The sequence below is a fragment of the Platalea leucorodia genome, assembly GCF_965183815.1.
Source record: "Platalea leucorodia genome assembly, chromosome: 2".
NCBI classification, from domain to species: domain Eukaryota; kingdom Metazoa; phylum Chordata; class Aves; order Pelecaniformes; family Threskiornithidae; genus Platalea; species Platalea leucorodia.
Window position 1 is genome coordinate 4,195,869 of NC_138824.1, and position 14,538 is coordinate 4,210,406.

Genomic DNA, 14,538 nt, shown 5'->3' on the forward strand with positions numbered 1-14,538 from the left:
TAAAAAAAAAAAAGCCGGTTGATCAGATGGGATTCTTCAACTCTACGACAGGAAACGCTGAAGAGGCAGACATCCAGAAAAACAACCCCTCTCTGGAAAGGTCAGTAGCAAAATGAAGATTTACACCCAGATCTCAGTCTGGGCTTTATTACAGTAACAGAAGACCCATTCACACTTACAAAAAAGGATGTAAGCAAAAAGCTGAGATGGCAGCGTTTACCTTTTGGTCTAACACTAAGTAGTTAGATAGCCATTCAAGAACGGGTAAAATTGAATTCAACGCCTTCGTTTGCTCTCAGAAGGTTCAAAATTACAACTCCCACTCCTAGAAGGGTGGGCCAGCCACAAGACAAGCAGTTAGAAAAGAAATGGAAGATTCCAGGGTCCAAAGAAAGGAGAAGAAAAGGAAGGGTGAGTCTAATTCCTGTGAAAAAGGAGCCTGAGCTTTAGTCCCTACTCCTAGCTCCCAGAATTTTATAGGTATTTTGCCATTAAAATCTTGGACAGTGCAGCAGCACAGCAGTAGGATTCATCTAAGCAAATGTAGATATTTACACCTGAGCTAGTTCCGTATAATTCATTTATAGCCCACAGACAGAAAGACACTTTTAGGAAGAGTCAGCTCATCCTAAAGTAAAAGTCTGAGCTCTGCTAAATACATTTGGTGAGATGGATTCTGTTGCAGAGTGGCAAGTTTTTCCAGTGAAAACCAACATATGCAAGGTCTTGGGGACACAGGAGTGTTACCAGGTACTGGGGGGTACATCTCGTTCTTAAACAGTTACCTAAGCTCTTACGCTCCCCTTTAGACACAGAATTACCGCTGCAGATCTGACCTTAGTGCATAAGGTTTATCCATGCACAGACAATTCTGGCAGGCAAAATCCATTCTCTAAGCATGGCAGCATTTAACTTCAAGAGAAAAAGCATATATCCTGTAATATTAAACTAAATTAAAGTATCCTCGGCGCAGTGAAATAAGTGAAAATCAAGATTTAACATATGAACATAGAGTTGCGTACATCAGTAGTTAAGGAAGGTTCTGTTAGAGGATAAGTTCAATGCAAGTCCTTTTTTAGTTCATTATATGCAAACAAGGACAAATTTAAATGCTTTTTAATTCGTTACTTTGTTTAGTTACTAGAAACAGCACTCTGGTGCCAATTTTGCTGAATTTCTCAGGTACTGAGAGTTTTCTTTGGCATTAACAGAAGGAGGATGTTGATTATACTATAAAACCACTTTCTCCCACATCTCTCACTTGAATAAAAAAGCAATATTAAAAAATTCAGAGCGGGTTGAATAAAAATCACTTTTCTGAAACAAGTTTCATTACCAAGGTTAGAGGTTATCATTCCTCAGTCTTCAGTGATAAAAAAACCACAAACAAAAACAAACAAAAAAAAAACAAAACAGAAAGATTTATCTTTTTCATATATCAGATGAGATCTACTACGAAGATACTACTGCCCTTTTTCGTGTTCAACTTTAAAAAACAGCGTGTTTTTTCTCCAGTCACCGATGATCCAACCTGCACTTCAAATAAGTCTCATTTATACTCTGGGATTCACCGTTTTGTCTTTCATTTACACGACAACTTTACTGAACGATATCCACAAGTGAATGTTTCTTGGCAGTTTCTCTGTAACTGTCAAATATTGCAGACACCTCTTCTTGACAAGAAAAAGACAATTGCTCGACAAAGTACTAGTAGTACATAAAAACACGGTGTGGTTTCTGAGCAACTTTCTTAAGCTTAGGTCTAAAATAAAGACTTATTTAGACTTAAAAAGCAAACCACTTATATCCTTATGCAAGTTGATATTTGAATCTCAAAGTGAGGATTCACAGAAGTTTCATTCACCTCATCTCGCAAACTTAGGGCTCCCAATTAAAAAAACAAAAAAAATTTTAGTTTACTGGACCCTAAAGAAGTACAAGCATGTAACCATGCTACAAAGATGTACACTTTGTATTTTGCAAAGCATTCAACAGTGACTAATTTCTGTAGAAAAATTAAGTACCGCTCAGTAAGCATTCGGTATTTTACAAACAGCAGCGCTATGCGAGCACGAGTTTTCTTTAAGGATCAGCACAAGCAAACTTTGAAGGTGAAGCCAACGCGAGTCATCCTGCAACGGAGAACACACAGCCCCGTCAGCTGGAAGCCAGAAACTGCACATTTGTTCTGCTCTAAGGTAATGTCAGTTCATTAATTTATCAGCAGTGCGTATGAAAATTTAAAATATTTTAAAGAAATACCAGAGATCCAGAAAAAGATGCACGACATTTCAGAGACTTGGGCTAAACAGTCCTAAGAGAGCGAAGTTTCTAGCAGCTGATGAAGAGTCCCCCGAAAGGCGGCAGTCACACAGCTGGACGAAAGTAATTCCACAGATGAATTCATGATCACAAGGCTACAATTTTACAAGTTTAATCCAATTAGCACAGAATTTGAGGCTGCTTTTAAATGGTTTCACAGCTAGTAGCAACTTTTTCTCCATTATTTCTTAAGAAACCCAGGAAGCAAGTGAGAATAGAAATTGAAGAAGCAAAACCATGCAAGACAATTGCCTGACAAAGTACTAGTAGTACATAAAAACACGGTGTGGTTTCTGAGCAACTTTCTTAAGCTTAGGTCTAAAATAAAGACTTACTTAGACTTAAAGAAAAAGCAAACCACTTATATCCTTATGCAAGTCGACATTTGAATCTCAAAGTGAGGATTCACAGAAGTTTCAGTCCTTGAAACACCCAACTCTTAAGTATAAACTCCTATGAGCAAACTCATGTTTTGACCTGCTCACACTATTAAAATAGCTACCCCCGTTAATGTTAATTCTTTTAATTGCAAGAAACGGTTATAACTTTGGGGCTGTTGCAGCTCCACAGGGGTAGCCAAGACTGTTAGCTTTGGGACTGGCATTATCTCGTGTCTGTCTAGGCAGACTCAACACCACAGACCAGTTTGCCAGACCGGCAGCGCCCTTACCTCTCCGTAACTCCGGCTCGGTTGCCGCCAGCCACCTTTTACGCAACTTTTAATCTGAGCTAGAAAGAAAGATGAGGGTAACAGCCTGAAGGGACAATGAGTTTCTTGCTACCATGTGCATATTGCCATCACTCAAAACTCGCGTTTGAGCTACAAACCCTCCGACCTAAACGACCACGCGTAGATGCTATCGGGAACGGGGAAGAGCCCGGCAGCTCGCGTCGCGGGCAGAAAGAGCCAGGATATAACGCGCACCTGAATCTTCCTGCTAAACCGGCTTCCCGAAAACGCAACGCTACCTGAAAAACGTAAAACTTGTGACATCAGAAGATCCTTCCCTTCCTCTAACGGCACAAAACAGGTAGAAAGAAAGGAGAACAAATCTTGGCAGTAGAAAATGTGTTTATGCATAGCATTTGGAAAAGAAAATCACGAGCCGCAGTGCGTATAATCCAGCAGGGTTTGACAGCGACCACCATCTGCTGCTTCAGAGCATGGGTAACGAAACCCCACAGCACACGTATGAAATTACCTGCCCCCAGGTTATCTTTAAATCCTCTTTTTAGTTAGAGCCTGGCTTAACTCAGAAGCAAGAAACTTCATGTTCTTAGTTTTATTTTAAAATATTTTCACTACAACTCAATATTCATTAGTATCTAAATCTTTTTGAGCTCTGGCCTTAGTAATAATTTGCAGCAATCAACTGTAATTACGAAACACGTGAAAGATTTAAATCTGAATTACTTTTAAATTTCATTCAATACACCACTTTTCTGGTTTTACAATATAAAAGGAACGCAAATCTCTAGGAGCCTTGCTTTGTACGCTTTTAAAAATCTCCTCTGAAGTTAATAGTACCTTTTCTCAAAACTTTTTTTTTTTTTTTTTTTTTTTTGCAGAAACTTTCATACAGTCCTCCTTAAGTCTACTGATGTCTGCATTATCTTTCAAGATGGGGCAGTCACAACTGAGCACTAAAAATCAAGACGAAGGCAAGCAAACAATCGACAAAATGGGATGTACACGCGCATACCCAATAGAAAGCATCCTCCAAGCTTTACATACGATTCTCAGCCCATTCTTTGTGCTATCTGTCATTTTGTTAATTTTTAAACTCCAGCTCCATGTCAACAGAGGTGCTTTCCTCTCACCTATCACAATACCACCTAGAATATTTTGTTGAGCTAACAGCTGATTTTAAATATTCCGGGATACATTCGTCATAAACAGTTTCCTTTCTAATGCATACTTAAAACTCTGTTTCATCTGAAGGTTTGTTGTCAATTCACAATACTATTTTATCCACAGTAGTGTTTCCCCTTAGTCCAGATTAGCCAGCTTTCACCTTGATCTTTTTTTAACCGACTCATCTCCTTCCTGTTTCCTTGGCAAATAAGATTAATTGCCCATGCCATAAAGAAAGAATCAAGGAATTCTACTTGACTTATACCACAGCGACCAAAAAAATCTCATTTTCTAACCAACTTCCCGCTGGTTAATCAGTTTAAGGTTTATGATGATGCTTTCCCTCTTGACCGATGATCAATTTGGATGCTGACTCATGTTCAGTGGTTGACTTAGCTGGAATGGTTAAGTGAAGCATTCCTCGATATTCCTCTAACCCTCTGCCAGGGAAGGCTACCAGGCTTCATCACACAAAGCAAATCCACTCCTCAGCGAGCCCTAACTTAAAATCGACAGCATGAACACAGACCACTGGCAACATCAGTTTGCATTAACGTGCTGGGCCGCAGACTGCAATGGCTAAAAAACACATTCCATGGCTCGCCTGATTCCTCCTGCCACAAAGAATAACGTCAAAGAAAGGGCTGGGCGTGGGAGTTACTATTTTGGTCGTATCAGGTAAGGGTGCTGTGGAACACAAGTCAACCACTTTAATCAGTGACCTCCTTGAAAGACTTTGCCTCTATATGTAAGTATCTGTCAAGCATGACCCATCTATCCATGCTTCAGAAGAACTATCCATGCTTTCAAAAGAAAATAGCAGAATATTTTTCTTTGGACAATACCTAATACAACTATCAGAACTATGAAATTACAATTTCACAAAGTTTATCAAAACCAAATGTAAAGAGCCTTGCTTTTGATTTCCTAAATCTTTGTTAGAGTCTTTAAAATGTGCTAGTCACTCTGTTTTCTACTTCTGTACTCTAATATGAGTTTGTATATTTTTACCATCTGTATTTCTAAACTTTTTCAGAAAGCCGAATGAGTACCTAAGCCTGGCGAAACTCAGTAGGCTTTCACATTATTAGCATGTTCCAGTACATCATTTCCTAACACGTCAGTTTTATCGTATTTCATCTTTATTGCCAGAAAGGCAGCATAACTAGAACAGAGATATCACAAATTAGCCTAATAATGACACCTTATGCAAAGAAGCCATTTAAGTTCTCAGCAATGTACTTATTTTAACCCTTGCGTTGTATTTGATGATGTTAGACACCCATGTTTCCTAGGTTTTTTCCTTTTTACGTAAGACACTTCTCTGCCCATATGCTCTCCAAATCCATCTTGGATTTTTCAGCTTCCTTCTTTCTGCTGCCAGCTATGAGTACGTTCTCCTCCTGGACTTCACGAGGGTTACATTTCCACCTTTCAAACAGCTTCTGCTTGGCACAAAAACTTGGACATTTCGCCCTTATGCTCATCTTTATCATCCTAGTCCCATTTGTCAGACAAATACGCATTCGGAGACCTCTGCTATGTTTGCGAGCATGCTGCATCTAGGACACAGTCAGTGTTTTTATTCCTTGACTTATGACTAGTGCTTCTGGTCTCCCTTCTTATAAAGGTTAGGTCTTCCAAAAGCTCCCTTGTTATCATATCAATTTTTCTTACCCGCTGCTAACCTTTCTTAACCTTCATACAGATTGCTAACGTGTTATTTAGGAGGTCAGCTAATACCGTCTGCTACAGAATTTGTCTAAGCTTAAATATACACTTCAAGGGATAGTTTTGCCACTTACTGGAAGTATCTTTTGCAAAGCAGGGCATTCACATGGCCACTTTAGGCCAGCTTAAGCTAGCCTCCTTTCAACTACCACCTCCAGGCAATACTGGGGGTTTTTGGGTGGTTTTTTTTGTTGTTGCATCCTGCCACGCAGCTCTCCACCTTGGATGCTTTCTTGCAACTCATTGTTGATAATTACAAGAACGCCACACCGCAAGCTCTGGGATCAAACTAAAATTTCCACGCTTCTATCATCCACTAATTAATACGGCTTTTGTGAACCACTGCAGTTTGTTCTCAGGAGGAAAGCATTATAATCCTGCTAGTCATTAATACTAAAAGGCAATGAACGTGCCCTGGCACTTGTGCTACTAGATAGCTGTAGATGAGTTGGAAAATAGCCAGGGCAGTACCAGAGGGACGCCGAGCGGAGCAGGAAACCAAGCGATTACTCGCACACAAACGTCACCAACCACCTTCATTCAGCCTACTACTGGTTCAGGACTTTGTGAACCAGAACTGACCATTAGGATAGAAAAACGGTATAGCCTAAGACAACCGAAAAAGCCACAGTGCTTCATTTTCTTGGAAAAAGGGATTTGCGAGGCTGGGACTGGTGAGGTACGACTTGCTTGTTATCTATTCTTCAAATATCAATCAAGCCTGCGAGTTCAAGGGCAAGCAGCGCTTTTCTCCAAGGTACTACAAGAGCTAAATGATCATAATGGAAAGAAATCTAATACTAAAGCACAGCTGCTGAAACACAGGAATCTTTAGAAATAGGCCTTCCTTCACTCTGAGAAATTGTTTCTTTTCCCCAGACCATTACAGACATCAACAGGGTCACAATTTCTACTGTAGTTCTGAGAAATTCTCCGCTGCTCGAGCTTTAAGAGCTTTGTTTGGCTCTTGGGGAAGAGAAATAACTATATCAGGCCGACGGCAAACTGCATATATGAGAGACTGACAAATGCTAGAGGCTACTAAGGAATACTTAATGCTAAAATGTTTATCGAGGTTTGTAGAACAACCGAAGAAAAGGAGAGCTCATTGATTTGGGGAGAAGGGGAGAGAGGAGAAAGGGTAATGAAACAGGGTGGAAAAATCATCTTAGTGTTACAAACAGCCACAGACCTTGCTATTCCACAGCTACAAACTATGCTCTTACTGCAAGGGTGGAAGAAACAACAACAAAAAAATATGCAGGCCTTTGTATGAGTTTTATTATTTCTCAATGATTTTAACATTTGGAACCAACCAGATGATTTTATTGAACCCCACAGCCAAAGCCACCGACACATTACTCTGCCCCAGAACTGCTGCCCAAGCAGGGAACGATGAAGGGAGCCTGCTTTTCCTCCCAGAGGAGCACAGCAGAGGCTGGCCTCTGAGGATAGCAGGGGACACTTATCACATCTACGGCAGATATACATGAAGTCTTAAATATTTCCATCGACTCCAACTGCCATAAACCTGGAGGAAGGGAGCTGCACCGCCAAGAAGTGTTGTACGGCCCAGAGAGAGATCTTGACGTTAAAATGGATACTTTCAAAGAACCACAGCACAGCTGGCGTTGAGGCAGCAGTGAGCACATAGCCACAATACTCATATTTATTCATCATCTTCCCATCATCTGCCCCTTCTTGCCAGTTCAGTCCTCCAGCAGAATCATAGAATCGTTAAGGTTGGAAAGGGCCTCTGAGATCATCGAGTCCAACCTGTTAACCTAACTGCCTGGTCCACCTCTAAACCATGTCCTTAAGCACCACGTCTACCCATCTTTTAAATACCTCCAGGGATGGGGACTCAACCACTTCCCTGGGCAGCCTGGGCCAGGGCCTGACCACTCCCTCCATGAAGAATTTTTTCCTAATATCCAACCCAAACCTGCCCTGGCGCAGCTTGAGGCCGTTTCCCCTCGTCCCATCGCTTGTTCCTGGGGAGCAGAGACCGACCCCCCCGGCTCCAGCCTCCTTTCAGGCAGTTGCAGAGAGCGATGAGGGCTCCCCTCAGCCTCTTCTTCTCCAAATTAAATAACCCCAGCTCCCTCAGCTCCTCTCCTCTCCTTCACCCCACACAAAGGAAGGCTTTCTGTCTTTGTCTTCTGCCTCCAGTAGGATAATATTACCAAGTCACTAAGGAGGTTCTCTTTCCCCCCCAAATCTACCAGGTTTCTGCCCGAGAGATGCGGTCTATCAGCTACTGAAGAGCACAGAAACACCACAAATATGCTGTTTTAATCTTCACATCAACAATACAATGAGTTTTCCAGAAGTTCCCATGAGCGTCTCAGTTTAGTACAGGCCATAAACAAGCTAATCTAAATGTCAGCTTTGGGGTGGGCTCAGAAGCATGTGTACCAGGCAGCCGGCACTAATAATTGCACACATGTATCTGCTAAGTGTTCTTACACTAGACAATACCAGCTTGAAGTAATGCCAAACAAGAGAAAAAAGTTGCATTCACAGTAGGTGTAGAAGACTCAGGAAGCCCCTGAGCTACAAACATGGACGCAGGGAGAGTATTCCCAGAAACTCTTACGGCTTCTGCAGACCTCTGAAGTTGGCCAGGGCCAAGGACAAGGTACAGCGCTGATGGATCGCTGGACAAAACACAACTTCCAGCTTACGTGCGATGACAGCGTCACACACAACTCACTTTGATGTTTATGAAGTTCTCCGATACAGATATACCACAGTACAGATTCTTTCAGTAAACATCATCTCGCACTGGCCAGAAAAATTTCCACCGGCATTCCCAGATCTTACACACTTGCCCTGAAATAAGCCTTAAGACTGCGACTTGGAAGTAATTTCAGAAGTTCTGTACCATCCAAAGCGTGCTGGAATTCAACGAAGCCGCCTACCAAAAGCGTACCGCCTGTCCTCGATGGAGGCACACGGTCCAACAGAACCTGCATAAACCCCAGGAGGGCTGTGCTCTGGCAGGGGGGCTGGGATGTCCTGCCGCGGCTCACCTTCGCCTGGAGAACAGCATCCCGAGCTCCTTTTTTCCCTTCCACATGGCATTTTGTCATTTCTTTCAGACAAGGCAGTGTTACTGGAAAGAGACCAAACTGCTCGTCTCCCCAGAAGCGCAGTGTTTTCCTGCCTTCTGCATAGGATCATGCGATGATGTGGAGTCTAGGTAAAACTGGCATTGCCAGCCTAAACACAAGAGCACGCTCAGGTGAGCTGACTCGCCCGCATCAACGCACATAAAGATACAAAGTCTCGCCACGGAAAAGCTAACAAAATAGGAATAGTTACAATAAAGATATCCATCTATCATACTCTGAGATAATTAATTCCAAGAGAAACTTAATTCACTTCTTAAATGAGTAACTGAAAAGCATGTGTGGATAAGGCATGCGGACCTTAAAGTCATATTAATCCAAAGTGACTGAAGTGTAGACAAGAGGAGTGTATTCTGCATTAGACACTTATTTGCCATGAAGTTGGTACAAGAATGATTACCCCTGCTACTTACTTTCTCAGAATTTAACCCTGTTATGCTGTTTGAGAATTTCAGCTCCAAGCCACTGGAGTCTACCTTCAACAAATCAGTTAATTTGATGGCTAGAAACATTAGAGGTGTAGGACTCCCACCATACTCAGAAATGAAACAAGCACAGAAGTAACACACCGCATTCTAAAGTTTACTAGATACGCTTTTATTCTCCAATAGTTTGTTGCTAAGTTAAAAATACTGCATTTTACCAACAGGTGGTGGATTAATGGCTTTGACATAAATGTTTTGGTTCAGTCCCGAGGTGCAGCAGGAAAGCAATGATCTACTTATATTCCACATATACACAAGTAAGTTCAGCCTGCATTCAGGTGATAACTACTTGACTGATTCAGAACAGCAGTTAGATTTCTTACTCATAAAGGAAAGGGTGTGAAAAGATACGAACACTCAGACCTGCAGAGCAGATGAAAAGTGTTACCTCTGACTGGCTGATACAGCTTTATGGCAGAAGCAAGCTTGCAATATTGATATATCCACACACTGGCTATGTTTAATGAAGAAGATTCAGCAGTATATAGCGTGTGAATAAACTCCGCCCAGCCAGCATTACAGACACTACCAACATCAGATGTCAGAACTTGTTCCTTTACCTAAGGGGACACCACCTGAATTAATCTTTCCGCATTGAAACCAGTTAATAAATCTCAAGCACTGTATCAATTATTAAATTTCAAGTGAAATAGTGTTTGACAGTACTTCCGTATCGCATTTATCGCCTACTTTTAATACCAACCAAGCTATTGTGGATATTACATGTAACTGCAACGTATCATGACCTTACCTAAGAGTCACATCAAACCCCGTAACTTCTGGTCAACAGTACACAAACATGGTTGATATCAAACATTAAATACAAGGAAAATCAATCACACTAACAGCACACTGCTTCACCACCCTCTTCATTAGGAACATACCTAATCTTGAGCTTGAAAGTCTTGTCAAACACCTTGTCATTAGATATGGTTGGCTTTTGCTTGCTATATTAAACAGCTACAAAGCTTCAGGTATGATTCTCCCATGCAGATATTCAACAGCGGTTTAAGTCAATGTTAATTTTTAATTTCTTCAGAGAATGGTAAGAACCCTTAAGCTTAATGCTGTAAAGCTTTCCAGAGGTATTGGAATGACAATAAAAAAACCTGACATAACCCACTGAAACAAATGACTTCAGCATCTAAATTCATTTGAAAAGAGAAAACATGTTAGGTGTCTAGAAGATTTAGAAAAAAATACAGCAGCTTGTAAAACATAACTTACTGCTTTGAAGCATGGTAGCCCCAAAGACTATATATTTTCCTCAGTTCTACAATGTAGTATCGGGTATTCTCTACCGAAAAAAAATTAAAGAAATTCTAAATGGCTTGCACAGATTTTCCATAAGCTACCTGCCGTTAACCTCAGTTCTCATTATAAAGACAGAAAAGGGGAAGGGGAGGAAAAAGTTACGAAAATAGGCCTACTACCAGGCATCTGCAGCTCACCATGTCTTCCTTTACACCTCTTCAACCCGAGCCAACACGTGAAGAGTGTTTTTATTATCAAACTCCAAAAAAACCCGCAACACATCCATGCTGTAATTAAGCACCAATTTCTAGGATGGGTCAATCTGTCAGGGTGATTGCCAAGAGCCAAAGGAGACAAAGAAGTCTGAGCTGCGGTGAGGATACAGAAGAGTGCCACAGACTGGAAATCCACACACCAAAACACACTCATTTTTTCAAGACCACCTTTAGCACAATCATTATCGGCAAGATTTTGCTGCGAGTTTGCTATTTTGCTGAAGGAATATGCAAAGCATGCATACTTGTTTCCATTTCAATCAAGAACAAATCAAACCCCATACTGCTAAGAAAAGCCTGCAAAAATTGATGAGCTAACACAGCCTAACACACTTCGGAAAGATGCCATTCACCTCCAGGAGAGGTTCTCCCATTCACACACTAGGGAACCTGGCAAACCAGCAAGCGTTTTGCGTAGTCATGTGTAAAATTAGATCTCTGTTGTGCACGCTAACATTCTACTAATATTTTCATTCACAAGAGACCAAGTGCTTAATTAACATTTATACCGATTCTCAAGCTATTTGCCGACACAAAGGAGGTGGTGATTTGATATCATGGTTCCTTAAACACAGCCCTAAATACAGATATAGTTCTTGCTCCCCTCTATCACATACATTTAATATTTAAATTTGCAACTGCTCTTCTGTAGCGAGTAAAACTCTTAGTAAAAAAGACAGAGTGTATTTGTTAGAACAAGGAGAAGAAGTGTTGGTTTCCTGTGATGATTTGTTCCAGTTTGCACAGTTTTGCCTTTGGAAGCAAGCAGAGGCAAAAGAGATACGGTACTGCGGCACGCTGTAGGATGATCTGTATTGTTACCTTAGCTCTGCATCTAAAAGTACAGCAATACGGGGGGAATGGCATCTCCCAGCCCTCAGAAGTTCCAGTTAAAAATCACGTATTGGGTTGCTTTTTAACAAATCCTACAAGAAACAATTTACTTTTTGAGACATATCAGCTAGCAAATTTTGTGAGTTAACACTGTCACCATCTTGATAGACAACTCGATTTTATTCTTTCCAAAGAAGTTTAAGACTGTCATAACTGCAACCCAAGTCACAACATTGTACATAAAGCAAGGATCACCATTATCTAAAGGAAGATAATTATTCTTCATAAAACAAAACCTTCACTGGATAACCACAGGTCTCATTACTTTGTTTGAATACCTGCAACTTTCGAATGAACCACCAGCAGGAAAAGTTAAGCTATTTTATTGTACAGCCTTCCAAAGAAACAGACTATTTCCACAGCTACCAGTTTATCCCACCATTCAATAGTGATGGGCGAAATCAACACCACACGTTCTTATTTTCCTATTCAAGCACGATTCACGTTACCCACCAAATCCCAAAGAACGTTTTAAATTGGTTTGCGCATTTTAGGACGAGACAATACCTGCGTACACACAGTTAAAACATCTAACCCCCTACTAATACAGGTTAGTTTGATATCTAAACTAGGCAGACTACTAAGGAAAACTATTCATACTCGAGCACGGCTGTCATGACTATTTGTCTTGAAATTCTCATGTAGGAGAGGTAATATGGCAAATTCAAGTGCTATCTGAGCATTAACAAAAATCTAAAATCCCTATAAGAAATATTTGATAGCTTCCTAGCTGTCAACATCTGCTCACCAGCCACGCAGCATCCCTTCCTGTAAGGGAAGCTCATACCTTGTTTCCTTAATAATGAACAAGCTGTTTGTTCTAATTATTAACAGGAAAGAAAATATGACTGTTATACCACTACTGAACAACATTCAAACTTGAGCTCCTAGCTCTCCTTGAGGCTTCTGATATAAAGAAAAAACTTCCACTGGTATCTTCCAAGAGTAACTCTTCAGACAAAAAGATATAGGCCATGTTTTTAAAACAAACAAACAAACAAAAACCCCACAACACAAAAAAACCCCACCAAAAACACTTTTGAAACTGCTGAGCATCAAAACAGTGTTAAAGGTAATCAACAAAACCCTCAAACTATTGCTTCCCTTCCTTGACTGCAAAATGAATATGGAGAGGTGCTCCAAAGAGCCATTACCTGGCAGCTGAGCTTTAAAACTTGGTCCAGATTTTAAGTAGTTTAGAAAAAAAAAAACACTTTGAGGTTTTGTAGCTATTTGCTTAGATTTTGTTATGTATTACTGTCAATGCAAATCCACTGTCAAGCACTGCTGGTATCAAAAGTGAAACTAACTGTATGTAACTTCAGTCAAAATCCCTTTTGCAATCCAAGGAAAACTACATGCAGTTGGCAAATACCAGATGTTCAGAAAAAAAAAAAAAAAAAAGACCACTTCAGTTTTCAATCAATGTTTAGCAGCTTTATGACTTGTACCCTTAAAAACACCACTTTGAGGACTAATTGAAGTAAAAATCATGCAGAGAAATCTAGTCGCTGCAACCGTTTTTCCAAAAGCATATAATACACCAGCATCACAAACCAAGCCCAACGAGTTGGTTGTATCAAAGGAAAAGAAAACCCCTGTCACACAAGTCATCACACAAAGCGTCAAGAATCACACAAGTTTGTTTTTCACACCTCCACACTTTCCTTCTTAGAGATGAGAAAATGCAAGTAAATATATCATCTACACCAGACACAAGCAAAAAAAACCAAGTAATTTAGAGATTATGTTTTCAGAAGCTAAAACTGCTCCCACTTGGGGGGACTGTCCTAGAGCAGTGAGAATAACCTGTCCCCTGCCAAACAGGAAGGGCAATACAGAGAAAAGTTTAAAAATTTGGCAAGTAAATCAACCCATAATGCAAACTCCACAACACAAGTCATTTGAAACCTTTTCTAAAAAAGTGTTATGCTTTCTAAAAAAAGTGTTATGATAAAAGTATCATTGTCCTATTGATAAACCCCTTCCCAGACATGCAATTAAAGTCATCAGGAATTTTTTTTTTTTTTTTAAATCAAATGCATATACTTAAAGCACAGGTCACTATCTCATCCTTCCATTTTAATTTATTCTGCAGTTCACACAAGAAAATTACTCTTACACACCCACTTACATTGTGTCACACAGTAAAAGCATTAGTTTTCGTTACAGACATCACTTTAAAAGGCGTATTTTCATTAAAAATTCAAACTTTTAAGTGTGTTGGTGGTTTTTATGAATAAGTTTTGCAACAGTTTAACAAAACAATGCTTTTTCTAATGAGCCCTTTATATAACATAAGAAGTACAGGAGTGCTGGGGAATTGAATCTAAATACCTATTTTCCAGAAAGTTAACCCTGTTTTTAGAAGTTAGCAGGTCTCACCTGCCTTTTTCATATCAATTAGGCGCTGGACAACATGAGGAGACAGTACATTAATCTTATCTTGTTATATTTCAGCAGTGGCTGTTGCGAACTCACAGATAGGACGTCTGCCCTTTGCAAAAAGCAACTTCCTTTACGTGAGGAAGTACCTACACGCCGATTTAATCACACGCACCCCCCCGCACAGGGTGGGTTTGGTGGGG

General features: G+C 40.4%; 1 protein-coding gene across 4 annotated transcripts in view; it reads right to left on the reverse strand.

Moving 5' to 3' along the window:
- Positions 1–14,538, reverse strand: part of RSF1 (remodeling and spacing factor 1) — a 63,642-nt gene that overhangs the window by 45,666 nt on the left and 3,438 nt on the right. The gene's annotated exons all lie outside the window — the stretch shown is intronic.